General features: G+C 34.8%; 1 protein-coding gene and 1 long non-coding RNA gene across 3 annotated transcripts in view; one reads left to right on the plus strand and one right to left on the minus strand.

Annotated features, from left to right (window-relative positions):
- LOC111774210 (uncharacterized) overlaps nt 1-15169 on the minus strand; it is a 116461-nt gene extending 101292 nt beyond the window's left edge. Inside the window, exons 1-3 of the long non-coding RNA XR_002809025.2 lie at nt 15014-15169; nt 2201-2310; nt 737-832 (exon numbers count right to left, since the gene is read on the minus strand). This is a non-coding gene — a long non-coding RNA (uncharacterized lncRNA). The remainder of the gene's footprint in view (nt 1-736; nt 833-2200; nt 2311-15013) is intronic.
- The window catches only part of CNTN5 (contactin 5), a 1137031-nt gene continuing 1125614 nt past the window's right edge, over nt 14706-26122 (plus strand). The window contains exon 1 of one of the 2 annotated variants that reach the window (XM_023644694.2): nt 14706-15211. The gene's annotated coding sequence lies outside the window, so the exon portion shown is untranslated. The remainder of the gene's footprint in view (nt 15212-26122) is intronic. The other variant, XM_070272715.1, reaches the window with a different exon arrangement.

Below are 26122 nucleotides of genomic sequence, written 5' to 3' on the forward strand. Positions count from 1 at the left end.
ACATTTCAAAAGTTTCTGCATTCTCAATTAATTTAGTCATGCTTTAGGATGCATAGGTACTTGCAGAATATGGGTGCAGGTACAAGTGAAAAGTTTCAAGAAAATATGCATAAGAGAGACGCACATCTATTGAGGGGAACAGAGTTTCCAAAGTCTGAATTTTAATACAAAGACGTATAATGAGAAATAAATTTGGAAATATTAGCATGAACTTAGAACAATCACTAAAGCATTTTTGTGTGTTGTATTTATTGTCTCCTTTCTGATTTTTAGGTATAAAGGGAGAATTTATACCCCTTGTACGTCTCAGCTCATAGCACATCACATTCATATGTCCATTCAAAGCTATCCCTTTTGTGTTTTATCTTACTTTGTTTTATGTTATTCCATTCCATTTTATTGCACTGCATTTTATTTCATCTTTTCTTCTGTTCTGCTTGCCTGCATCCTTCCATCCCAATATTCACTTACTCGTCTTGTTTAATACGTGTGAAATAGGCATGAAACCTTATCAAATATCCAGTGTTGTTGAGTGTGTGTTTTAATTTACAGACATTATATTTAAATATAAATCATATTATTTTACTCCTCTTTCATTCCCAACACCAATGTTTTGAGATATATACATGCTTCTTTATATGTTTCTAGGTTGTTACTTCTTACTGCTCAGAAATATCCCACTCACCACATTTTACTTAGGCATTCTCCATGGAATGCTCAGTTGCTGTTGTCCTACCTTCCGGATCACGTGTGCTTGCTTCTTGTTAGAGGAATCCAAACAGGAACTATTAATGGGATAAATTTTGGAAAATGTATTCCCATACTCCATCTTCTGTGATATAGGGGAGAATACAGAAGAGAGTGGAGATTACAATTCATTTCCAAAAAACAATATCTAGCATATCAGGTTTTAGCATGCAAACTTAGATAAATGTTGTTTTATTGAAGTCGACGAATGGTTGGTCATTTTATATACTGTTGGTAGGGCCTAAAATTCATCTCCCTATGTCCTTGCCATGTACTTGAAATGATATACATTTCTGTCATTTTTACGTAGATGAAAACCAAGATAATACAATTGTTTTTTATCTGCATTTCTCTTATTTCTAGTAAGTCAGAGTATCTATTCATATGCTTGTTAGCCATTCAGCTTATATTTCTAACTACTCATTAATATGTATTGATTATCTTCTAATGATTTTCCTAATTATTTTTATTTAATTTAGATGTTAGTGTTTTCTAGATATTCATCCCTTGGCTATTTTAGATGGCATATGTATTTACTCTCAGTCACATTTGTCTCTTAACATTAATTAACATCTATTGAAGAGAAATCATTAGTAACGTTAAGGTTTATAACTTTTGTTAAAAAATTACTTCCCTAGCCTTTGTAAATAGTTACCCACATTTTCTTCAATTAGCTCATAATGTTTACATTTAAGAAGCTTTCATTAATGTGTTGCTTGATATTATGAATTTGAATAAAACGCAAATGAAAATTGGCTCCTTACTCTGCCCAGAAACAATGTGACTGTCTATTTATGCAACTGAATTTGTCGACATCCTTTATAGCTTCATGGTAGAGTTTTACTGTATTTTCCTAAAGTTCTGATCTTTGCTTATAAATTTATTTAAAGTTTGTTTAATGTTGTTTGAACTCTTTGCTTATTAATCTAGAAATGAATCTGCTGGGCTGCATCCCTGACAAAACTGATGGTCCCTTCTCTGCATTCTCTCCTTTCCTTCTTTTGTTAATCCATAGAAGAGAGAAATAGGAAATACCCATCAAACTTCTTTTGGCTGGAGGAGAGTAACTTGATGATGGAGGTATGAGCTAAAAATAAACTCCTCCCAAGTGGTCAGAAATAGAGATGCCAGGTCAAGTCTTGGTACTACCAGTAAAACACCCCTTCCATCCCCACTCCTTCATGAATACAGCATGTTAGGTTTAGGTGAGAGACCCAGTTACTGCTTAAAAATAGCTGCTTTCTTAATTATATGCTGATTGACCTCTCAGAATGGCTATGAATCCAGAATAAAGTAAAAATATTACTGTAAAAAGAGTTGAAACCACAACGATGTGTTTTATTCCATGAATAGAAGTCAAATTGAAATAATCTTTTATTTTATATTTTAGAATTCATTATTCTGCTTTCACAACGAAAACAAAAATTATAAGCCTCAGAGCCTTTTCACTTACCCACTCCACCCACTCCAGAAGGTTATGTTTCTGCCTGTTGAGCCCCTGGGCATCTGCTGTCCCCGTCGTTGGTAATGGTGGAGGAAGTAGAACTGGCAGAGCCAGAGGGTCTGCAGGTAGTCATATGATGAAGGTAGAGTTGCCATAAGAAGAGAAATTAAGTGAATAATGAGAAGATGACAAAAAAGCATGCACAAACTACAACAAACAGGAACATATGTGATCTGAGACTGAGGGTATTTGGAAAATGAGAGCTACTGAACGTGACTACTTGGCTTGTCAAACGTTGAAGAGGACTCGTGGAAAGGGGATGGGAGAGCGAGCTGGTAAAAGACAATATTACAAATGTCTGTGTCTTAAGAGATTTGCTCCTTTCATGCTCTACAGAGGCTTAAATACTTAAACTGCCTTTCAATTTTCTAAGCAAGTCTGGTGGTTATTTAATTATAAGCGCTCAGACTTGGCTGAGGGTAGCTCAAATTTATATGGGTCCATTTGATTCATTTTACCCTTAGAATAAAAATTTCTAAAAAGTAAATGTACCATCAGGTTAAATTCCCTTAACTTATTAAGATTGTGTGTATGCATGTGTGTCTGTGATTTTAGAAGACTTTTAATTTTAATGATAATTTCCCTACTGATTATATGAAATTCTGTGTTATATTGCTGAAGCATAAGCTTAATAAGTCATGAAAAAGGACTCTGTAGAAAATGCTAGCTGAACAAGGTTACTACTATTGAAGCCTGTATTCCTACAACCTAGGTAGCTAAATGTCTTCTGTACAGTGAATTTACGTTAGCTACTTAAATGGATATAGTGAAGAATCAAATCTAGATGTATAAAATATGGAGATAGTAATAAATGTTTTAAACTTATCAGCACAATTAGCTAAATTATTCTAATTTATAAAACTGACATTACCCAAAACTAGGAGTTTCTAAAAGGTGGTCCTAGGACTCTGGGGTCCCAAAGACCCTATCAGCAGGGACATGAAATCAAAGTATATTCATAACAAGGCTAAGATGGTATTTGCTTTTTTTACTTTCTCTCATGAGTGTACATTGGAGTTTTCCAGCAGATAATGGAATGATATGAAGTATGAAAAGTAAAATATATGGACCTTTAAGATAAAAAAAAAATGATTACTACTAAATTTCTTATACTCCATTTCTGGAGTCATTAGGGCATAGCACTTTTATTTCATGACCGTTTCAAGAGCTTTATTACAAAAAATAAATGCATAAAAATAATTAATTAACTACAAACCTTAAAGGTCATTAAGTAATCTTAAGAGTGTGACATAGAGACATTGTACAGAATAAGCGTGTTGTTAACTTTTGAAAATATATAAAACTAAATGTTGTTGCAAAACCAAGTTTCCCCAGTGTATACATAGGTTATGGAAAATAATAAGCTCATCACTGTGCCAATATGACACCAAATCAGTAAATCTATTTAGTGCTTATAATATAGTGTTACATTGATTTAATGATGCTATTAGTGATATTTGCAGTGATTGGACTGGCATAAACAATTAGTATTTCAGATACTGTTTCTTGGTAGAAAAAACACATACTTCCACTAATTGCCTCTAGTTCTGCTTCTATTAACTGCACACTTTGTACATGCTAATAATCTTATTATCAGCTGTTGCCGAGTTAATTAAAATTCATGTCTACAAGTATAAGCCAAAATAAAAATATGTATTCTGCTCAGCTTTTTATATATTAAATAAAACATTTTGGAAGACCAAATTTAAACATCCATCTCCAGAAAATGCAAGAAAATGAAAAAGATGCATATGCCAAATTAACTTATGACAAACTCGAAAGAAGTTGTAAAAATAATTTTGCATTCTCATTATAAGGTAATAGTTAAGAATCATGCCAGTCCATTCATTGGTATGGAAAATACCTGCTATGTTTTCAGTAAAGCATTGTTCATTCTTTGAGTACAGGAATGTTTCCCAAAAAGACTTTTTTGATTTGCCTTTTTTCCGAAACAGCTAGATATATTTTAATTTGTCCCACAGTTCCCCAAATCAACCTGAAGGTATTTACTTCTTTTGATGGCATTTTATTATTTTAGATTTTAGGAAATCATTTCTAAGTGAATGGTATAGATTACATGGAGGATTCTTTTGTTTGCTTATTAGAGGGAAATTATATATGATATTTGTATTTGTATCTAGCAATGGTGGTTTGAGTTTTAAAATTGTATTATTTAGGGGCAGACCCAATGGCATAGTGGTTAAATTTGTGCACTCCACTTTGGTGGCCCAGGGTTCACAGGTTCGGATCCTGAGAGTGGACCTACACATCACTCATCAAGCCACCTTGTGGCAGCATCCCACATACAATATAGAGTAAGACTGGCACAGATGTTAGCTCAGCAACGATCTTCCTCAACTTAAAAGAAAAGAGGAAGATTGGCAACAGATGTTAGCTCAGGGCCAACCTTCCTCACCAACTACATAAATAAATAAATAAAATAGAATTGTATTATTTATTATTCTAATCATTAATGACAAAGAATATACACTGGACAGTATTTTACAATTAAGAATGTCACAGTATATTTCAGTTACATTTGCTTGTGGCGTAAAGAAATAAAGATGTCAGGTATGACTAATCTAACTGGATTTTAGTCAAGGAAGATCACTTTAACTGGGACCAATCTAAATGAGTAAGTTTTCCTATGCCTTTAATTTGTTCCTTAAGCATTCAAGCTGCCTAGATTCGCTCAATTAGGAATTGACAAGTGTTGTGTTGCTATAAAATAATATACATGCTGCAGTAAGGGCTCTATATTATAGTGTCCTTTTTGTTTCAAGAAGAAATTCTTCTTAAAATGTAAGAGTTAAATGTAATGCATATATGTATATGTGCATATAAAAAATGTCTATATCTATTTTATATATTGATTAGGCACCAGAAATTGAATTCCTAAGATCTAATCTTCCTTCTAACAACAATAGCAACAACAGAAAGGAATGATAAGATGATATGTTTGAGAAGTATCTCCTTAGTGGAAAAAAAACCCCTCAAATTTATTACTACTATTGACCCCCAAGTTAAATCCAGCCAAATAAAGTAACACCAGGTGGAACTTTTTTTTTCAATCTTTCTCTGAATTTCTATTTCATCAAAACAAATATATCAAAATTTTGATGACCTTTTCATGCTATCCACTGCTTTTGAGGCACTTTTCATAATTGCAACATACCTGTGTATACTCCTAAACTCCTAGAAGCTAAATAAAAAATCAATTTTTCATTTTTATCTCCTTTCACTTTTCTGAACTTGATGCATTTATGCACGACCTGCTTCTTGACATTCTCTCCAGCTTTGGCTTCCCTGAACATATTTTCACTTGATTCTCCTCCTACATACACAATATTACCTTCTCAGTGTCCACTACTGGTTCTTATTCCTCTGACTCTAAAATGTGATGTTCCCCCAGGTCCCATTGTTGGCCTTGCCCTCTTCTCATGCCATCATTCTCAATAAGTAAATCTATTTATTCCACTTCTGTACCTGATTACAGTCAAAACAAGATTTATAACCTCTAAACACTGGTACTCAGATTTACTCAGCACAACTTCCTAATGGAATCTATGTCACTATCTACAAAACTGCACTCACAAATACCCGTTAAATACTGTATCTCAGCTAAACCCATTACTTTTGAGCAATTAGAGTTCCCTTTTTGTTCTGCTTAGCCCAACGGGTTCAGTATACTGTCTTGGTTACTTGTCTATATCTCCCAGTGAAATCTAAGATCTGAGAGGACAGAATCTATTTCTTATCTATTTTGTTCACCATGGTGTACCTAGTTGTGCTGCCCTAGAAGAAAAGAGTTGATGCAGTGTGACTTTTCTCTGTTACCCTCACCAAGCCTAATCAGTCTACAAGTCTTCTTGATTCCTATCCTAAAAGTCGCCACAGTCCACTGCCCTGTACATTCTTAGTTTCTGTTTTTATGACCCACGGCTACAAATATTATAATAGTCCCTTAAAACTGGTTTCTCTGCTTCAAGCCTATTCATCTGTGGAATTAACTCCTCTTGATTAAGACTTCGCAATGATTCCAGTTACTTAAGATGATATACAAATCTTTTCTCAAGGGACCTGCTACTTACTCCAACGTCATCTCCTGCTCTGTACTTGCCAGGGGCTGCAGTATCTACCCAAATTCATTAATTCATTAATTTGAACTTTCCTGACACATCAATTTGAGACAGCACACTATGCTCCTATGATAGGGCTGAATAGATTAGATATCAATATAAATATCCATATAGATACAAGTATAGATCTAGATATATACATAGATGAAGATATAGACATGTGAATGTGGATATAGACATAGACATTTTTAATCACCTCTGGTCAGTTCTTCTACTCATTCTTCTGAGCCAGTTCAAATGCACATCCTTGGTGAAGGGCTCCCTTTAATGCACAGAGAGGTGTTTTCCCACGTCTTCCTACAGAATCCTGAGTATCTCTCTCTTAAAGCACTTCGGACATCACATTTATACGTCTGGACTATAAGCTCCTTGAGAACAGATATGGTGCACCCAGGTATACACATGATCAGTAGTAAAAACATTTGTTAAAAGATTGTGTGAATTAAAAAGTGACAATTTGTATTAATTATTGTATTAATTTACCATGTGAAGACAACAAAATGTAATTTTACATACACCTCAAAATCTCAGATTAAGAATCCTGAAAATAAAAGCTCTTTTCAGAACTCTTTCCTTAAATACAAAGCCATTAAAAAATAAATACATAACATAAGAAAAATAAATCCCCAGAAAAGAAATAAAAGGAATAAAATATTTACTCATGTTAAGGACAATTCAAGCAACACTTAGAACACTTCTCTCTTATGCACTTTTTAATCTGTTAACTAATAAGTATATTCTCCATTAAGAAGGCTTTATTGTTGAGAATTTGACCTTTGTTAAAATCCAAATTGCTCTGAGAGTTAATAATCAGTTTTGAGTTTGTATGAACTTTGTAGAAGAGTTGAAGATGCTTATTTGAAAACTTTTTACAGGAAATAAATATAACACTGGTTTATGATGGAAGTAAAAGAATGTAACCTCAAAGTTTATTATATCGGGAAAGACAAGCCAATGTACTACTGGTTGTTTCTACCAGATTCAGCCCTGACCTCAGTAAGCAAGACAATAACCCCACCAAGGAGACAAGTCCACCTGAGGTATCAGAAGGAAGGTTTCCTGATGTTTTATGCCATGTTAACTTCAGCATAAAAATGGTTCCTGTGTTTCACATACTTGTGTGCACAATCTGTAGTCAAGAGTTAGTGAAAAATGAAGTACAAACGTGTTTTACTCAATACCAGAATAATATCAGAGTCAACAATTCAGGCTTAAAAATGAAAAAGAAATGTATTTCCTATCCCTCCATAGAAAGCATATTTTCATTTTGAAGTAACGAACACAACTGAGAACAAACCAGGATAAGATTTGTGTTTCTACCAATCAGTCTAAGAGAATCAGAGGAGCTGGAACTCTAAGTCAGGTCATAGGAGAAGAGAGGTAAAGAAAGAGAAAGGGTGGGGAGAAAACACGCGATTCTGTTTCTGGTGTGTAGAAGATGGGACAGCTGGAGCTTGATCAACTTAGAAGGTTGTCATGTGTGTCCTCTGCTTTGCCCAGAGAATGTGTGCAACGGACAAGCAACAGGCAAAGTGGACCTGGGAAGCAGAGATGGTGGCCTGCAGTGGAAACCGGCTAGAGTCTCAATCCTCCCAGGGAGGCCTCCATGAACCGGAAATCGGGTTCTTCTTGCCCTTAGTAAAAGATTAACTTGTTGGTCAGAAAACTGAAGATTTTTTTCCCCCATGTTAATCTAATACTGAAAAAGCTCTAATTTAATGACTTTTCTATTAAAGTGTTCAAACTTTTCGTAGTCAAACATGCAGTTTTCACTAATACTAATACCTCATTAGACATTAATTGTGCTGATTGCCACCAACAGTGACAAGTCCTGAAGGGTAGGAAGTTTGTTCTTTTTACAGTGGAATTGTCCTAAGGCTCACTGGGAGTATATAACACCCACTGCTGTCATTTTTTAGCAAACATTGTCAATTTTTTCTTGTTACATATATTTTTCAGTGGGTTTTCATATGATTTCTTCTGCTGCTGGGTTCTTATTAGTATCTGCTATGTCATTAGCAAACATTATTTAGCACAAGCCTGAGCTGATATCGTTCCACCTTGTCCAGTCTTTCGACTTTCCTTGAGACTGTCCAAGATAGAGTCCTTTCTCTTGTCTGTAAGACTGTCAGCCCTTTGTGATCTAATAATTAATAATCAATTAATGTTTGATAATAAAGTTGCATTATATTATACTTTGGCACCTGAAGTAATTTATTTTCACCTTGTTAGGAATATCTCTTCCCCAATTGCACTGAAAGCAGGGTTACAGTATGTGATTCTTTACTTTCACATAAAGTTTGTGTATGCAGGCAAACGATGTGGCACAGGAAATAATGAGAGGGATATGAAAGCAGTGTCATGTAGCTATACTATATTGATTAATTTTGTTGCCAGATTAAATGGGCTTGGGATCCTTACAAGAAAGGTGCTATTTAAGCATAAAATATTGGTGTTGTATCTCTACTTGCACAGTTATAAATTATATCTCAAAATTTCACACACACAAAGCAAGTTTTTACCATTGTCAGCAAGCAAAGCCAATGTAGCTATTCTAGAAGGAGCCTCCCCCATTATCAAAACAATTGCCAGTGGAGCCCTGATTCCTTCATTGTTACTAATTTCTATGAGGGATGTCTGCTGGTGGGTCAGGTAGAAAGGACACAGCCAATTTCCAGGTACCAGGCTGAATCTGACATGGTGACAGGAATATGATTTTTTTTTTTAATTTATAAAGAAAGCAAGCCAGATATAAATAGGACTGATGGCAAACAAATTTGGAACACCAAAACGTAATCTCTTCTGAACAAAACAGCACTCATTGTTAAAACTATGTATTTTCCTCCAAAAATGTGGGCTGTTATGTGCCAAATTAGCATGTTGAATCAGGTATGGTTCAGGCAAAACACTAGAATGAGAGGAATATATATTTACTTTTGAAGTCAAAATATATTCACTTTATGAAAAAAGTTTTGCTAAAACCTCATATTTATATTCATTTATCTCTGTACAGTGTTTAGAGTAGTACGTTCCTAATAAATGTTATTTGAATGAATCATATGTCCCTGAGAATATACAAAAATGCCATAAACTGCTAACAAATGTTTAATATGATATTTTATCTTGTTATGTGCTTGTACTAAAATTATTTTCCATTTAATGGGTTTTCTGTACACGAGGTCTGTTCTCTGCATCTGGTACCAACAACTTGTTTTGTGATGCTTTGATTAATTTACTCTAACCAAACTAGGGATTGATTTAGTGAACTGGTTAAGAATAATCAGTGTAGGCAATCAACTTGAGTTTGAGTCTCAGCTAGACCATTAGGATAAAATGGAACCGTTCATCTAAAGCACACCTTTTTAATGCCTAGTGTATAGCTAGCCCTCAGTAAATGTCAGTGGCACTTATTGTGCCTCGAAGTGCTAGATCACCTATTAAACATTTTGAAACATTGCATCTTGTCGATGTGTTTATTCGATGGTATATGTCAAATCGTATACATAACTCTTCTGATGGCCTCAATCGCTAATTTGGGGGTTCCTTTCAGTTCCCCCAAAATAATCAGAAAATCCCTAGGACACAACCTAAATGACGTCCCTAATTAGAACACGAGTGCCATCTAGTGGTATCAATTGCTAACTACAGGCTGACTGGTGAACAAAAAAGCTGGTGATGAAAATGTTCAGTTTCTGCTTCATAAGGAGTCTCTTGAAGCGAATCTCAGACAAACAAATGAGGCTTCCTATACATACACTACTCAACCAATAAAAAATATTAAACACAAAATTTCAGCAGCGTGTGGGGGAAATTTAGTTCCTGGTCCACAGGAAGCATACAGTCTAGTTCTGTATGTAAAGACCTACAGAAAATTCTTAAACTGGATTATAAATAAGAATTAGAAAAAAAAAAAATGAGTCCAGATATAAAAGAGACCAGGGAGGGCTGGGCTGGAAAGACAGGTATAGTATTTGATAGCAACATTCTTTTTGAAGGAAGGTTATTTTGATTTAATGCCAAAAGTCAAAGAAAGATCAAATTAATGTGCCTGGGAGACAGGAAAACAACGGGAAATGATTAAGATGCAACACACTATAAAAATCCTTTAAAATAAGACAAGGAAGTAGACAGAATACAGGAAGCCATTAGAGGTTTTGTCCCAGATTTTGAAGATTGGTGTGTAAACAGAGACTATATGGAGACATGATCTGGTCATGAACAAATGAATCCTAGGTTTTGCTCTTTTACGGAAACAACTTTCTAAGAGATCTTGGTGAGAGAGTGCTATACAAAATGAAACTTAGACATCTATACAAGTAAATGTATTAAAGTTGATAAGCATCCTTGAGACTGAACATATATCTAAGAAAAAAATGCAAGTTCTTATCTAACAGAAGCTACTGGATGGAAACAAATAATAAGCAAACTTTACCTTTAAATTAATAAGATTTTGACTTTTTCTCCCGTTTCCTAAAATCTTAGTTTAACTGCCAGTGTTTTCTGTTCCTTTCTAGGGAAGAACATTTTTTTTAGACCAAGTGATGGCAGAGAGTGAGCATGAGGACCAGCTAGAAGCGGTCAGTCACCCCCGCTGCTTCTGTGAGTAAACATTCGCACAGTGAGCACCTTAGAGTTCCTCTCTCACACTTCTTATTGGTTGTGGTTGCAGATGTTATCAACAATCCACAAAGCAGGCTCTGTTCTTTAGTGTTGGTTACTGAAGCAGCTGTTCAATTAATTAAGTCAGTATATTTTCCAAGTCTGATTAAGATATGTTTATTTTTGCTTTCACAAAACAGCTGTGATGTAAGTACTAAAATTGATGTTCTGAGAAACTCAAAATAAAATTAAAACCATCATATGTTGTCCAGTTCAAGTAAAAGTTTACTTTTGGATCTTCCGGTTTTATTTATATTTATAAGAATACTAGTATACATCAACGATGCGAGATTTTGACTTCTTTTATTTTATTTCTAAGTACTTGAAGGTTAGCTGTTGTTTTTAACCTCTAACATAGAGGTTTAAAACATGAAAATGGAAAATGCAAATGCTGAAATTGGTTCCACTAAGCAAAGCAGGTGATCCAAGCAAGAGGACTGAACTTGATTTGAATTGAGTATTGCTGTTTCCCGACGTTTCATGGGGCAGTTTGTTGAAATATAACAGTAGTTGTGGTATATTAACTAGAACCTAGAACTTTATGCGAGTCAAATGAAAGGAGAGAAAAAGGAGGGCATGATTTAAAGAAAAAAAATCTGTTACACAAATAAGACAAAAGCTTAGAGGCAACTCAACTGCTACAGATGTGCTGCATCTGCTCGCTTGCCCACTGGGGACCAGGAGATAAAGAGATTAAGACATTTACACAAAGATGGTTAGACAACAAGATCAGATAAGCAACATGGCAGTTAAGTCGAGATACTAAAACCATCGCATAGAGAAGATGACCCACTAAACCACCTGTCCCACTTTCAAACAATGTTGGTAAATCATTTACTGTTCAAATGATATTTTAATCAGGGTAGACAATGAGCTGGTTAATTTTAAGATGTTACTAATATTCTGAAATGGAGAGAAACAAGTGAACTTTTAAAAATGAATTTACTTAAGTAAACAGCATTGGGGTTTTATAATGGGGCATGAATATTCTTATGTCTTTTAAAGACAATTCTAAGTCAGGACAATATTTTAAAATCCCATTTTCACATGAGAATAATAGAAAATCTTAATTATGATGCATGTGAAAATATTTGTGGGATGCTCAGAAAACATGTTAGTTTGTTTCCCCTTGGCTTACTACAAGGAAATTTTTCCTGCTTCTTACTTTATGCACTGCTGTTTTCTCTCTAATTTCAAACATTCACATGCTTATACCTGAATACTGTGGATATAATAGAATACAGAGGTGTACATAATCTGTAGATCCCTCACTTTCCAAACTCAACAATTTAAAAAATATACAGCACAAAAATAAACTCCAAAATAGCAAAATTTTAAATTTTTCAGAAAGCTGTAGAAGTCAGAAAGACTAATATTGTGTATAATACATAAATAGTTGTTGATATAGAATACATATATACTATTAATATAGAATATATAATTGAATAATGCTATAAAATAGAACATTACAAGTTATGAAAGAAATAGTAGATAGTCACTCTTTCTGGGTCCTGCTGAAAAGGAGTCAGGTAATCTAGTCACCCCCAAATTATGACTTGAAGCTAACATTCTAAATTTGAACTGACAGAAATAGACCTTACTATTCCTAATTAACCAGGTTCAACATCTCCTTTCTCTCCCTCTCAATTATCAGTTACAAAGGAAAAGTGCTATTACATCATCTCCTTGTTACAAACATATGTTCATGCCCAATTCTTGCGATAATATTGCTTCCTTTAAAAAAAGTAAAAATTTCATAAGCCTTTAGATTCTTTTATTAAAAAAGAAGAAAGATTTAATCCATCTATATCATTTGAAACCTAAATTTTCTTGCTCACGTTATTTGTGGGAGCGTACCATGAATCAGGTAAACTTAGGGCCATTTCCAACAAAACATAAATGAATTTTTCTCTCTAAACCCCACTCCTGGCTTCCTATCTGTGCTGCTATGTATCACTTGACCCTATGTCTTGATTTGACTGACCTACATTTTTTATTAATTTTTTTAATTAAATAAATTTCTATAAACCAACTTAAATCCTTTCTGAAACAACGCTAATTGAAAGAAAATATATGAAATATATGAGATACTGGTGCATATACCAAAGTTATCAAATCCTATGTAATCTAAAGGTGTTCTAGGAACTGAGGAAAACTATAAGCAAGCTCGCCCTCTCTATCCTCTATTAAGGCTGAATGTGCTCAATTATAATAAACATTTAAAGGCAGAAACCTCATTGCACAATAAAAAAAAAGTGCTTTAAGCTCTTAGACTTTGAATCTATGTTGTGATATATTTAAAGAGGTTATAAAAGTCCTGGTGATTCTCTCTGTGAAGAAACAGCCTGACACAGGAGTGGAGCCAGTGAGGCAGAGAAAAAGCCCAGAGAAGTCGAATCTCAGCAACAATCCCTCAGTTAACACATCAAGAAAATAACCTAATTACTGGAAAGCGAGAAAAAGAAAATAAAAAGTCTGAAAGGGTAGAGAAGCATTAAATGTGAACACACAAATTTGTCTTTGCTATGGAACAAGAAATCAGCCTAGATCCTGAGGGTAGCCATTAAAAGCAGAGACTGGATGTTTGTTCAACACGTGTCGATGAATGAGAAGAAGCCAAGAAACAGAAAAAAGACTAATTTTAATTACCAGAAAGGCTGCAAGAGAAAGAACCCAGAGCTCGTGGCAGGAAAGCTTCCAGCTACAGGCTGCATGGCACTGTACTCTCCTTGCCAATTAGAGCCAGTCAGACCCCATCGGGGGATTAAGTGAGCCGAAGAATCAGCCTCAGTGCAGGGTCAGGCTGGACTCACACACATGGAAAAGGGACACCAGTCGACACCGGGTGTAACTTGAGGCTCTCATACAGTTTCCTATACTGTCGACGTACAGAAAAAGAAAACAGTATGTGGCATCTCCTTTCCATTAAATATAGGTGCAAACAGCTTTCTCTATGGAAATGCATTGCAAAAGAAATGTAATATAATTGAACAAATGCTCAATTAGCATCAAATGAATCAAGAGAATTAGAGAATGACTCAGAGACTGAGAGAGGAAAAGTAGAGGGGAGGACTTGCTGAACAATGGCACTAAAGCTGCCACACTGTGGATTTACTACCTGTGTTATTTTTCCAATTACATCCATTGTGATATAAAAATTCAGAAAAAGGGCTGCTGTCTGAGACTAAGCCGACTATTTCCTTCGCTTATTTAGAACTGACACGAGGGGAAAAAAACAAGAAGGAAAAACAGTCAGAGAGCCTGAGAGTCCTTAGATAAAACTCTCAAGTGTATAAACAAAGAGAAGCGCTTCCCAGGCAGGACCTAAGGAAATCCTCCAAAGTGAAAAGTCCACTCTGGAGCCGACCTGAGCGAACGCAGAGGTCTCGGCTGCTGTCTGAGGTAAAAGCCACTGACTCTGGAATCAGAAAGAAGAGCGGAGAGGCGAGGAGAGGCAGAAGTCGCCTGCGATCTCCCGGGCAGCCAGCAGCGCACACGTCTGCTTTGTAATCTATGCATGTGAAATTCGCAAGGTTGCCGAGCCGAGAAGCAGGGGTGGGGGGAGCCCTGCGTCCTTAGAGCGAAGGGAGATACCGGTGGACGAGCGACACGAGTAGAGAAACATATAAAACCCTTCTTGAGGCAAACAGACCTTTAAGCCCGGGGACATGCTAAATGAAGCTTTTCAGCGAGAGGCAGTGAGGCGCTGGGCGCGGGCGAAGGCGACAGCGCGGGCGAGCGGGGAGGGGCGAGGGACCACACCGGGAAGGACACAGCCAGTCAGAGGCGCGGGGCGCGGGGCGCGCGGACGCATTGGAGGAAAACACGCGAGCCCCAAACACACCAGCCCGAGGAGGCGCCGCACCTACTTCCCAATATAACCAACTACGGAGTCAGGAAGCATAACTGCGAGGAGGCGGCCGCCAAAGTGCCATTAAAGCTCGGGGCGGAAAGGATGCGTTACCTGGGTCCCCTCTTCCGAGAGACGCAGGGCAAGCTGGAGGATTCCCTCTGAATGATTAAGAACTCCGCAATTCTCTTCTGCCACAGGCTGAGAAGGACCCAAGGAACTGCTCTCTCTGAACTGTGCCGACGGGCAGGAGGATGGGAGAGGGGAATTGAGAGTCGCAGAGGAAGGACAGGGGAGTCTGGCGTCTCATTGGTAAGTGGCTGACATTCCTTTGCCAGTGACTGCTTTCTGTGACTGTGCACTTCATCTCGCAGGCACTTAGAATATTTGACACATTCGCTTCTGTAAAGCCATGCTTTCTTGCCATGTTGCCAGAATTTAAAAACTGTAGATAAAGATCTTTTTTGTTGTTGTTGTCTTTTAATATGCTATTTTTCTCTGCTGGAATTTTCTGTCAGAAAAGTTGAAGCGAGAGTACATTTAACCTATATGTGTATCTCATAATATCAGCCAAAATCAGAGTAAACAATTTCTACAACTAAACTGTAAGGTGGCAAATGCTAGGATAGGGTGAGAATTTTCTACAAAGGAACTAAATGTTCAGAAAGTAGGATGTCATTCTCAGGTACTGGATGTATATCTTATGATTGAGCAATGTGTTTGTGAGGATACAGCCCAAATAACTGGGCATCTGGCAGTGCAATAACTTGTTAAAATTCAGTAGGAATGCTCTCTAAGTGGAGTTCTACAAAGTTCGAGAGACGAAAAGAAACAGTATCTTGGATTATGCTGAGGTGTTTTCTAAATGTTGTGTAGGAATGTGATAGGTTTTTAAAGAGAATGTGAAAATATGTTCAGACATCCTTATTGAGTTTTTTTTTGTTGAAAAATGGGAGAGAATATTAATTTGCATATATATGAGCATGTTGTACAATAAGCTGAGGATTACTCTGACAACCTCAAAATTTTTGAGTTGTTTTAACTAACTTTATTTTGGAAATAGAAGAATCCACTAAATATTTTAGAATTATTTTGTTTTTAAATTTTATAACCTCTGTAGCATGAAAAATACAATTCAATGTGGTAATTGAAATGAAGATTTGGAAGCAAAAAAACTTTTAAACTGTTATATGTGAAATGCCTTATCTGTATTCAATTCACCTACTTCTCTTCTTAATTTAAAAGATGAAATCATTTAGAGATGCTGTACTTCTACCTTGATTCTCAGTTTTAACTGTGGATTTAGGGATAAAAAAGTAGATGTTCACTAGGGCACTAGCATTAAAAAATACAGACAAATAAATAGTGGGTCATATTTAAAAACTAGTGGAGGCATAATTGATTACTGTTAAATTGCAGCAAAACTGCAGAAATACTTACGACTATCACAGCAAGCTTAAAGGAGTTCATCATGATTCATATTGTGGCCCTAAACATAAAAGAATTAGTAATGATTAGGGCATTATGTTTTTCAAAGTAACTGTAGTCAATTTTAAGCATCTCAACAGATGTTTCTTTCCATATTTTCCTACTTCATGCTCAAATTACTATAAGTTCTGTGTAAACCAGGAGTATATTGAGTCTCAAACTTGGTAGGTATGTGTTGCCTCTGATTCAAATGGAAAAACCAATATAACTGGGTAAGAATATATATCACATAAAACAAATGATTGAAAAATATAAAGACCAACTAAGTGTAGTACAGGAAACAAAGCACAAAATTCAAAGTTAAAAAAAGAAATGTGGTATAAAAAATGAAATAGAGATTGAAAAGTAACTTAACTGGGGTGTGGTGAGATGGTATTAAAGCCTATTTGAAAATAAAAAAATTAGTGAAATGTTTATTAAAATAGAAGTACCAATGTTTTTTTGCAAGGATTGGTGGAGCCTTTAAATTGTTCTTATTTAAAACTTCTGAAAACTAAAAAATGAGGAGAAAAGCTGCTAATTTTAATTTCTGTTGAATTCCATATACAATCGAATAGAATGGTAGAAGTCTCATAATTACAAAAAGAACATTACCCCAGTAGATTAACTAAATGCCAGGCTTTGTCTGTAAATTGTGGGGCACATGCACACCAGGGTGCATTTGGTAATAGATCTGAGAAGCTACACTTGTGGAATTTTTAAATGGACGCTGAAATAACTTAACGTTTCCCGAGCTGAGCAATGCGTCAACTACCAGGTGGTCTAAAATTTTTGTAAGTTAGGAAGATGAACTAAAATCAAATCATAAATGTACACCTAGGCTATGCTTATTTTAAAAAATAATTAAAAATTAGTTGCTTCCGAAAGTTGACTTCAATTTTCTGTGTCCAGTTAAGTAAAACAATTAACAATGGACCAGGTTTGGCTAATATGTATTTCTTTAAATGTCTTTTTCATTTAACAGTTTAGAAAACCTTCAACCCCCTTAAGGTCGAGGTTAGAGTGTGGTTTAATGTCAACACTGACTTAGTGATAAGGACCAGAAGGTGTCAGTGAAGGGCGGTGGGATCTCTAGATGAAGAAGGTAAGGGGATGCTCGGCTGGCCGAGTCATTTTGGAGTTTGTCTTACTTTTAGATAAAATAAAAGGTATATTTTTGAAAAATTTTTTTAAAAAGATGACAACTTCTCTCGGTGGTTGTAATAGTGTAGAGATGATCTGACTATATTTAAGTTCTGTTGGCTAAAACAAAGTTTTACAGCAGAGCTTAGTGTACTCCATCCATCAAAAACTCATTTAGGATTTCATGAAGCCAAGATGTTTAAAACATTGTGATTTGTAGAATCCATCTTACCATGCATATTTTGATTACCTATGATCTTTGAGTTGTCTCTGTTTTTAAATATATTTAAAAATTTTTTTACTGAAGTTGGAAACTTATTTCTCTTAATTTAAATAGGTCCACACCTTTATAAAATTTGCTGTCTCAAAATTCTGACTTCAAGAGCTCAGATTTATTCATTTCTTTCTCACTACTGAAAATACAAACATAAGAGAGGTGTGCATTTCTGCCAATGTTTTCTACTGTTATAAGACTGTGCTGATATGTTCCATGAACTTCTTAGCACTTTATAGCAGGAAAGAGGCTGGTCGGAAGCTCAAAGCAGTAGAATCTTTGCAGAGGTCTATTTTCTGAGCATTTGTGATCAATAACTCTACATTAGAGACTGGTGCATTTTAAAAAGTAATGAAGTATATAAAACTCCTTAACACTTAAGATTTAGGATTAAAAAGTATTATGAAAAATGTCCTATCTCCTTATCCATACCCTTTCAATTAATTTCTCCTGTTTTCTGTTTTGTTGTTTAAATGTATAATGTTAGAAAGGTTCTGATACATAGAATATTATCAGTTTATATTTTTCCCAGGAACCTGAACAATTTTTTAGTTAATTATTTTCATTGAAAATGAATAAAACCGATTTGGTAGTGCTTTATTGATACAGTGGATATGAGAGGAATTTTTAAATGGCTTTATTATACATATTTACTTTTTAGGAAGATATGATTTTATAATTAAATTCTTCTATCGAAGTTATTTGGCAGTGTTTAAATTATATCCCATGAACTTGATATAAGACTACCCGTTTCACTTTATTTCTGTTTTACCTATTATAAATATGTGCATTAGTTAAATATAGAGCATTTTCATCCCTATCAACCTCTTAAGTTAAAACACAGGTCTTTAATTTCATATTCCAGAGTATTGAGTAGTGTATTTTTGACATTACAGCCTTCTTAAACATCAGCTCATAAGACTTAAAAGCCATCCACAATATGGAAGCTCTTCTTTTCTTTAGGACATGGAAATGGAACTCTAGAAATAGGCCATCAAGTAATTCCAAAAAATAAATCCAACTTCTGTCTATTTTATGGAAATCACAAAATCAACGAATCCACCATTTCTTAATGTAATATAAAATAGTATGAAATTTATCATTTGTGACAAATTTTAGGAAGTACAATCATGTTCTTTTCCCATGTGTTTCTTAAGCTGGAATTCCTTGTGATCACTGCCATTTTTTAAACAGTTCCCAAAATGTTTCATTGGATGCATTTGACAACACAGGTGCAAAATTGATTTTTTTCCTCTCTTCTCAGTGGTCCCTTAAAAATCCATAATGACCTAGATTACTTGCTGCCTTCTAGATACTTCTTTTTATTTAACAGATGGACTTCTCTTATAAGATTTGACAGGACTTGCAGATTTTCTCCTTATGCCAGTCATGGTTCCAAATATTTTCTTTACTCACTTCTATAGACCAAAAAAGTTGAGATCTTGATAGAAAGCAAGGTATTAATGGATATGTATGAGCTTTCCTGCAAGCGTACTGTTTGTGTCTTTACTCTAAAACATGGATCTGCTTAAGGGTTGAAGTGACTAATCTGAATATTATCCAAAATGTAAACAGCTGTATATCTGGCAAGGAGGAAGATGAAAGTATTTCATTTATCTGAGTGATCACAAACTCTTTTGTGATCGCTAACTGGAAAAGTATAATTATACACATAAACGTTTTTTTGAGGGGGGTAGGAATCTGCTCTTTATCATTCTTATAGCTGTTAAATGCTCCAGAAAAGAACATCTTATCTTCCATTATGATCCAGTGGTATCTATAGAATATGGAGCTTAGGAAGAGAAATTTTGCTGATCATTTAGGTGGTAAAAGGTGAATTGAAATTCTCTTCTTCTTGGTAGTCATAACATTGGCAGAAATATTCATCATGAGGCTAAAAAATTATGGGATTCTTACTGAGTGAGATGTCATAATAAAGTAATTATGATTGTAATGTGCCTAGAGCCTAAAACAGGTCTTTAAATGTATTGCCACAAATATTTCACTGGTTGCAAGAGTTTGTATTTATGAGGTAACTAGTAGAGAAATGCTCCATTTATTTGGTGAAGAATTTACTTTTAAGTATATGAAGTTTCATCTTTATTTTCTCAAATATTTAATTTTATATTTAAAAGTGTTAAAGATTTTTTATGAAACTAAACCAAATACAAAGGTAACAGTGTTTAGTTCTCCTAGGTTCTCGCATTTCAGTTTTATACAAGAATTTACTTTTCAATGGTGTAATATTTGCTGAGATACTATTGTACTTTATAGTCTCTAAAATGAGAGGGTTAAATGAAATGCTTGTAGTTAAGATGAATAATAATTGGAGGATAAAGATACAGGTGAGTGGCAGTAGGAATTTAAAAAAGAGCTCATTTTCTAGAAGTAAATTTTCATTTAATTCGTATTTCATGATCATTAAATATGAAATTGTTTCCGGGTCACTTAAACAAATTTAAGTGCCTCCAGTATTTCTCAAAACATTATGAGAAGTCTCATCTTAATCTTAGATTTTGCGTTTTGCCTTTTGTTATTTTGAAACTTTCCTCTTCATATTCTTCTCTAAAAGATAGCTTATCTCATCTTTCATATTCAAGAATTAATAAAACAATTTGTTAGTGATCATTGATTTTCTAATTTTGTGTATATTTGATGATAGGAACTTCAAAAGTCATATCATGTGTAATAGAATGGAAACCTTAAACTCTGTAATTCAGTTTGACAACTGTTCCTTTTTTAAATGTTGTATTCTAATGGTAGTGTGTGAGCTAGTGAGTGAGTTTCTAATACTAAAATAACTGTCTCATTAAAAATAAGCACAGATCAGGCTGGCCCAGTGGTGCAACAGTTAAGTTCACATGTTCCACTTTGGTGGTCCGAGGTTTGCCGGTTTGGATCCCAGGTATGGACCTATGCACCGCTTGTCAAGACATGCTGTGGCAGGTGTCCCACATGTAAAGTAAAGGAAGATGGGCATGGATGTTGGCTCAGGGCCTGTTTTCCTCAGCAAAAAAGAGGATTGGTGGCAGATGTTAGCTCAGGGCTAATCTTCCTCAAGTAAATAAATAAATAAATAAGCATAGATCTCATGAGTTATTGATGATAAATAAATTATGAGGACACTTAGGAAAAAGTGACAGAATAATACCGTTTATTGTTGGAAGGAGCCTTACAGAGCTTGTATTTTCACATATTTATCATGAAGAATAATGAAGATATAAGGAGGTGAAGTGATGTGTTCAGCGTTACATTTACTGGAAAAGATGGAATTAGAAACTTGTTCTCTCAAATTTCTAGGTCAGAGCTTTTAGAGTTTAGACTTCTTTTGCTGTGAAAGTCTTAATTATTTTTCTATCTTTTCAAATCAAGATAAGGACATAAGTATGTGTAATTTCCTTGTTGTCTTTGATTATCTGTAAAATATTGTCTTAAGATTAGAAAATTTAAGATCCAATTATATTCACTTAGAGAAAACAGTTACACCCATATTCTCTTAACTAAGAACTGAATGTCTAGACAACTTAATTGCTAGATGAGAACTTTTTCACAATGAACTTAGTGTGCACCCAACAGCTAAATCAAAAAGGAGAAGATTTTTTGACAGTTTTAGTTAAGAAACCTGGAAACTCAAATAGGATAAGGAATATAAGTGATTTTTCCTACTGTATAGTGATAAAGGACCATCCATTTCTTTTGTTAATACTTTGTTTTTCCTGGATTGGCAGGGCTTTTTTTTTTTTTTCCTGTAGTAAATGTTAAAGGGACATTAAATGAAATAGAAAATCAATGGGAGATGTGGGTGAGAAAACATTCCTGTGTACTGGCAAGTTTGGAAAAAATTTAAATCATGAGCTTCCTGAGGGTGATATGATTTTTAGAGCTTTTAATAAAATTCAAAGCAGAAAACGAGTCGCTAGAGTAGGTACTATTCTGAGTTTTAGAATTCAAACATCAACTTGTATATAAATTCTAGTTTTACTGTTACAGTACCAAAGGAAGTTAATGCAGAACAAATTTGAGTCTTTAATATTATTTAGTTATTGTGTCTGAATCAAAATTCATCTGTGCTTAATTTTAGTATGATGTAAATTATTTTAAAATGAATTATATGCTAAAATTTTTCTTCACTAGAACTGAACATGATAAACTATAAAATCAGCACAGTGTAACTCACTGGAAAGGCAGTTGTATATTGCTGGGTTTCTGATATAACATTATTTTTACAGATGCCTTCTCTCAAACCTTTTTTTTGTGTGTGTGAAGAAGATTGTCCCTGAGCTAACATCTGTGCCAGTCTTCCTCTCTTTTGTATGTGGGATGCCACCATAGCATGGCTTGATGAGCAGTGTGTAGGTCCATGCCTGGGATCCGAACCAGCAAACCCTGGGCCACCAAAGTGGAGTGTGTGAGCTTAACCGCTACGCCACTGGACCAGCCCCTCTCAGACCTTTTATTGTCAAATTATGACAAGAGATTTTTCTTGCCTTCATACAGGATGACTTCATATTTTAAGACTCTTTTGCCTTTAAATACTGAATATTTAAAGGTGACAAGTGTAGTAAAGATGAGGTAAAAGGCTGTAGCTAAAATGATTAATGAGTAATCTGAGTTATTTTCTACCCTATGCAAATTTGCAAATAAGTCTAGTAGAAAATATAAAATATATTCCCCAATTCCAATGAGTTAATGGTCCTTACTATTCTGTGAACTTTTACTTTCTTTGCTTATTTACTTACCTTCAACTTCCTTAGAATTCTTCAGTATTTTCGAAGAACAATAACCTTCCTAGGAAAGGGTGATTACTTGGGATTTAAGTTAAATGATCCAGAATTGATTTTAAGAAAATTTACCATAATAACTGTGTTTAGTAACTTATGACTATTTATTTGTTCCTCATTCTTTAATCTTGTCTTGTTAGTGTATACCTCAGTGAGTAAAATTAACAAAAAGTAATTCCTTTCACATTTAAAGCAATTTCTACTTGATTTCACTCCCTCAAATGGTCTGCTGTGGGCAGTTATAGTTAAGTAAGAACATAAAGGGGAAGAAGTTGTTCATGGGCTGGTGGAGGAAATAAGCACATAGGGTGAATGCAATTCACTGTGAAACATGTGGCAAGAGAGATACAGCTAAGATGCAAATTTTTAATTTTTATCCTTCTGGAGACAGCCAGTAGTTTTCTCCTACTGCATCTTTCTAGCTCGAACTATTTCGTGCTAGCATTGGTTTTCTAACTGCTGCATTGACTTCCTAGTGCCTGTTACTTTGGAGTAACTTAGGGTCCAAGTTTCACCTAACCACTTTAAATGGATGCTGTGTTTTCCTACAGCTCCTTATAGTGCTATCTTTAGTATCTTAGAGCCATCTAGTCTCTGATGATACAGCCGAATCTGAGGTAAAATGAATGTGGCGAAGATGCTGTGAAATTACACAGTTCTTGTATATTCTTATAAATAAGCTTGATTTCTTTCAGTTATTAAGTGTGGAATGTTAATGGTGCTGGTGATACTTCTGTTACAGGGGCAGAATAACTGTGAAGCTAGTGAAGCTTTGCTTACACAGGCCTTTCGGATAATGGTAGTAATAGCAGAGCAGGAGTTAACATTATTTTGATGATGATAATATATCTCATATAGGGAGGCAGTATGGATTAGGGGATTTGGTGTTGGCATTTTAGAGTTCAGTCTTGGCTTTACAACTTGTTAGCTGTGTAATTTTACAGAAGTTGTTTAACCTGTCTTTACATGAAAAATTAGGATAATAAGTGCCACTCAGTTGTGATATCAGAAAAAACATCTACTTTTCAATGACAAAAAATGACAGTGTTAGAAACAGCAAAAACTTAATCTGGCAAGAAATTTTGATTTCACTCCAGTTCCTATTCTAACATATAAGCATTATCTGTCTACCAAAGTGGTACAATGCTGTCCTAATTGCGAAGAACAATATTGAGATCTACAGACCATGCGCATTTAAAGATTATTCTGTGTATCTTCTCTTTTATTCAAGTAAATTAGATAGGCATTTCTTACAAAATTAGTGTATACAGTACCACTTACTTTTGGAGATGCAAAGAATGTGAAAGATTTGATCCCTGACAACGAGAGGTGGGAAATTGTCAGGACAAAACTTTATAAGAAACTTAAGAAAATGTACTAGTAAACATAACTATCGAGATATTGGTCACACATTCTGAGGACCTTGGAGGGACAGGTCATTGTGCGGATTGTCTGACTTTGTCTGACTGCCCAGACAAAATGAGAAGCACTGGGACTTGAAGGACGTTTCAATTACGGATTGGCAAAGACTGCTTTTTGGTTAGTAGGAAGAGAGACAGAAATGAGACGGATGTGTAGAAGGAAGTAGGCAAGTTAATTAATGTAAACAAAGAACTCTTTGTAATGCAAAGAGAGAAGTTAAAAAATACCAAATGAGGAAATGTAAAGGATTCTGAGAGACAATTGAAGAACTGGGATTTTGTTCAAAAGCAAGAGGAAAATAGTTCATCTCAGGATTCATGATATTGAAGATGAGGTTCAGCCCCACTTTTGTCCCTTCCCATGACTTGGAAAGGTCGCTTCCTCAGTTTGTTAATCACTCAAGCAAGAGAGTTAAAATCAATAAATGTAAAGGATTTTTTTTTCAGGTTTTGATCACTGTAATTCAGGCTGTGTGTGTTATGAAGTTTTGTTGAAGAGGAAAATTGAAAGAACCAGAATTTCAGGTGTTGACCCCTAAGTCTAGGAGAGATTCTTCCAAACAGAGAAAACGAGACAGGAGATCACGTTCATGGTGTATGGAGGCCATGGAAAGAGCGTGGACTTGTTACACCCAGGTGTCATCCGACTCAACAGCTTCCCTGTGTGTTTCCTGAGCAATACCATAACTTTTCTAAGCTTTCATTTCTTCCCTTTAAAAGGATGATATTAACTACCACCTCACAGTTCTTTTTTGTAAGGAGGGAATGAGACTGTATAGATTCAGGGGTCAACATCATTTCCTTCATATTTTTAGATATGGTTGCTTACAAGAATCTCTTTTTTAGGCTTAGGTTCAAGAAATATCTGAAGTCAGAAAAATCATCTGAATTTTGTATAAATATACATGGGGTATGGTCACTCCAGCTTTCCAAATATGAGGAAAATTACTTATTTTCTTGGCACAGCCTTGTACATTTGCTGATAGTGAAATGTTTTCTTTTATTTTCATGGTCTTAATTTTACTTGCACGTATTTAAAGAGATTATCCATTTTGAGTCTTTTTTAAATTTTATTGTGTTTTTCTTGGTGTGAAAAAGGAAGTCTTTAATGTCCCTTTACAAAATTGTTTAGAACGTAGCCTCTGTTTTGATGGGAGAAGAAAATGTTTCAAATATTGTTTTTGAATCCCATGTGATTGCAAAATGGTATAGAATCTATTTGAAAAATAATGTTACCTTGATTTTTTTCTTTCACTTTTTTATATGCTTTTTTACTTATAAAAATAATTTTATGAAAGTGGCTCATGCTACAAATACTGTGTCTAATGCTAATCCATTAAAGCAAATCTTTAAATTGTGAATTGTCAGTAGATTTTAGAGCAAAAATAAAAGGATTTCATTTCAGTTTGCAAACATTTTACGGATATGTTTTTCTACAAGTGATATTTAGATGTATTACTGGGTTTTTTTTGGCTTGCAGTGACAATAAGAGTTATTATAAAGTAAACGTGTTTTATGATTAATATGGTGAATTACATGCCACTTTATATATATGTCTATACAACCAATCAACTTCTTTGTCAAATATTTACTGATTATTTAGATATTGCAGAAGAATCACTATAGTAGAAAGAAATGGAAAAAACAAACCTCACGAAAAATAGTCTCTTTCAAAAAAGTGGTAAGACTATACTGGGTCTGGAGATATTGGGCACAGAGGAAAAAAGCAAGGTAGAGAAAGCCACAAAGCAGACAGGAGAGGGAGCTGATAGAAAGCAATTTTACACTGTTCAGTGAGGAAGTAATTAAATAAATATTCGTATCATGAGATACTTAAAAAAAATGCCTGGAGTTGATATTTCACCTGAAACAAAGATGTCTTTTAATCTTTTCTGCATGTATTTGTCTTATAAAATAATAGGCTTTAGATATAAATACATGGTTGATTTTCCCAGATTGAATATGGAAATGTCATCTATTCAAAAATATCATATGTTTGCTCTGATAAATATTGATTTAGAGGAAAGCAATGACTTAGTGTTCTCATCGTTATTCTTATTACTTCTCTTCTTTAGATATTCTGTATGATCAGATGTCTCCTACATATTAGAACTTTAGTAGATGTTTAAAAGTTGGC

The sequence above is a fragment of the Equus caballus genome, chromosome 7, assembly GCF_041296265.1.
Source record: "Equus caballus isolate H_3958 breed thoroughbred chromosome 7, TB-T2T, whole genome shotgun sequence".
Taxonomy (NCBI): Eukaryota; Metazoa; Chordata; class Mammalia; order Perissodactyla; family Equidae; genus Equus; species Equus caballus.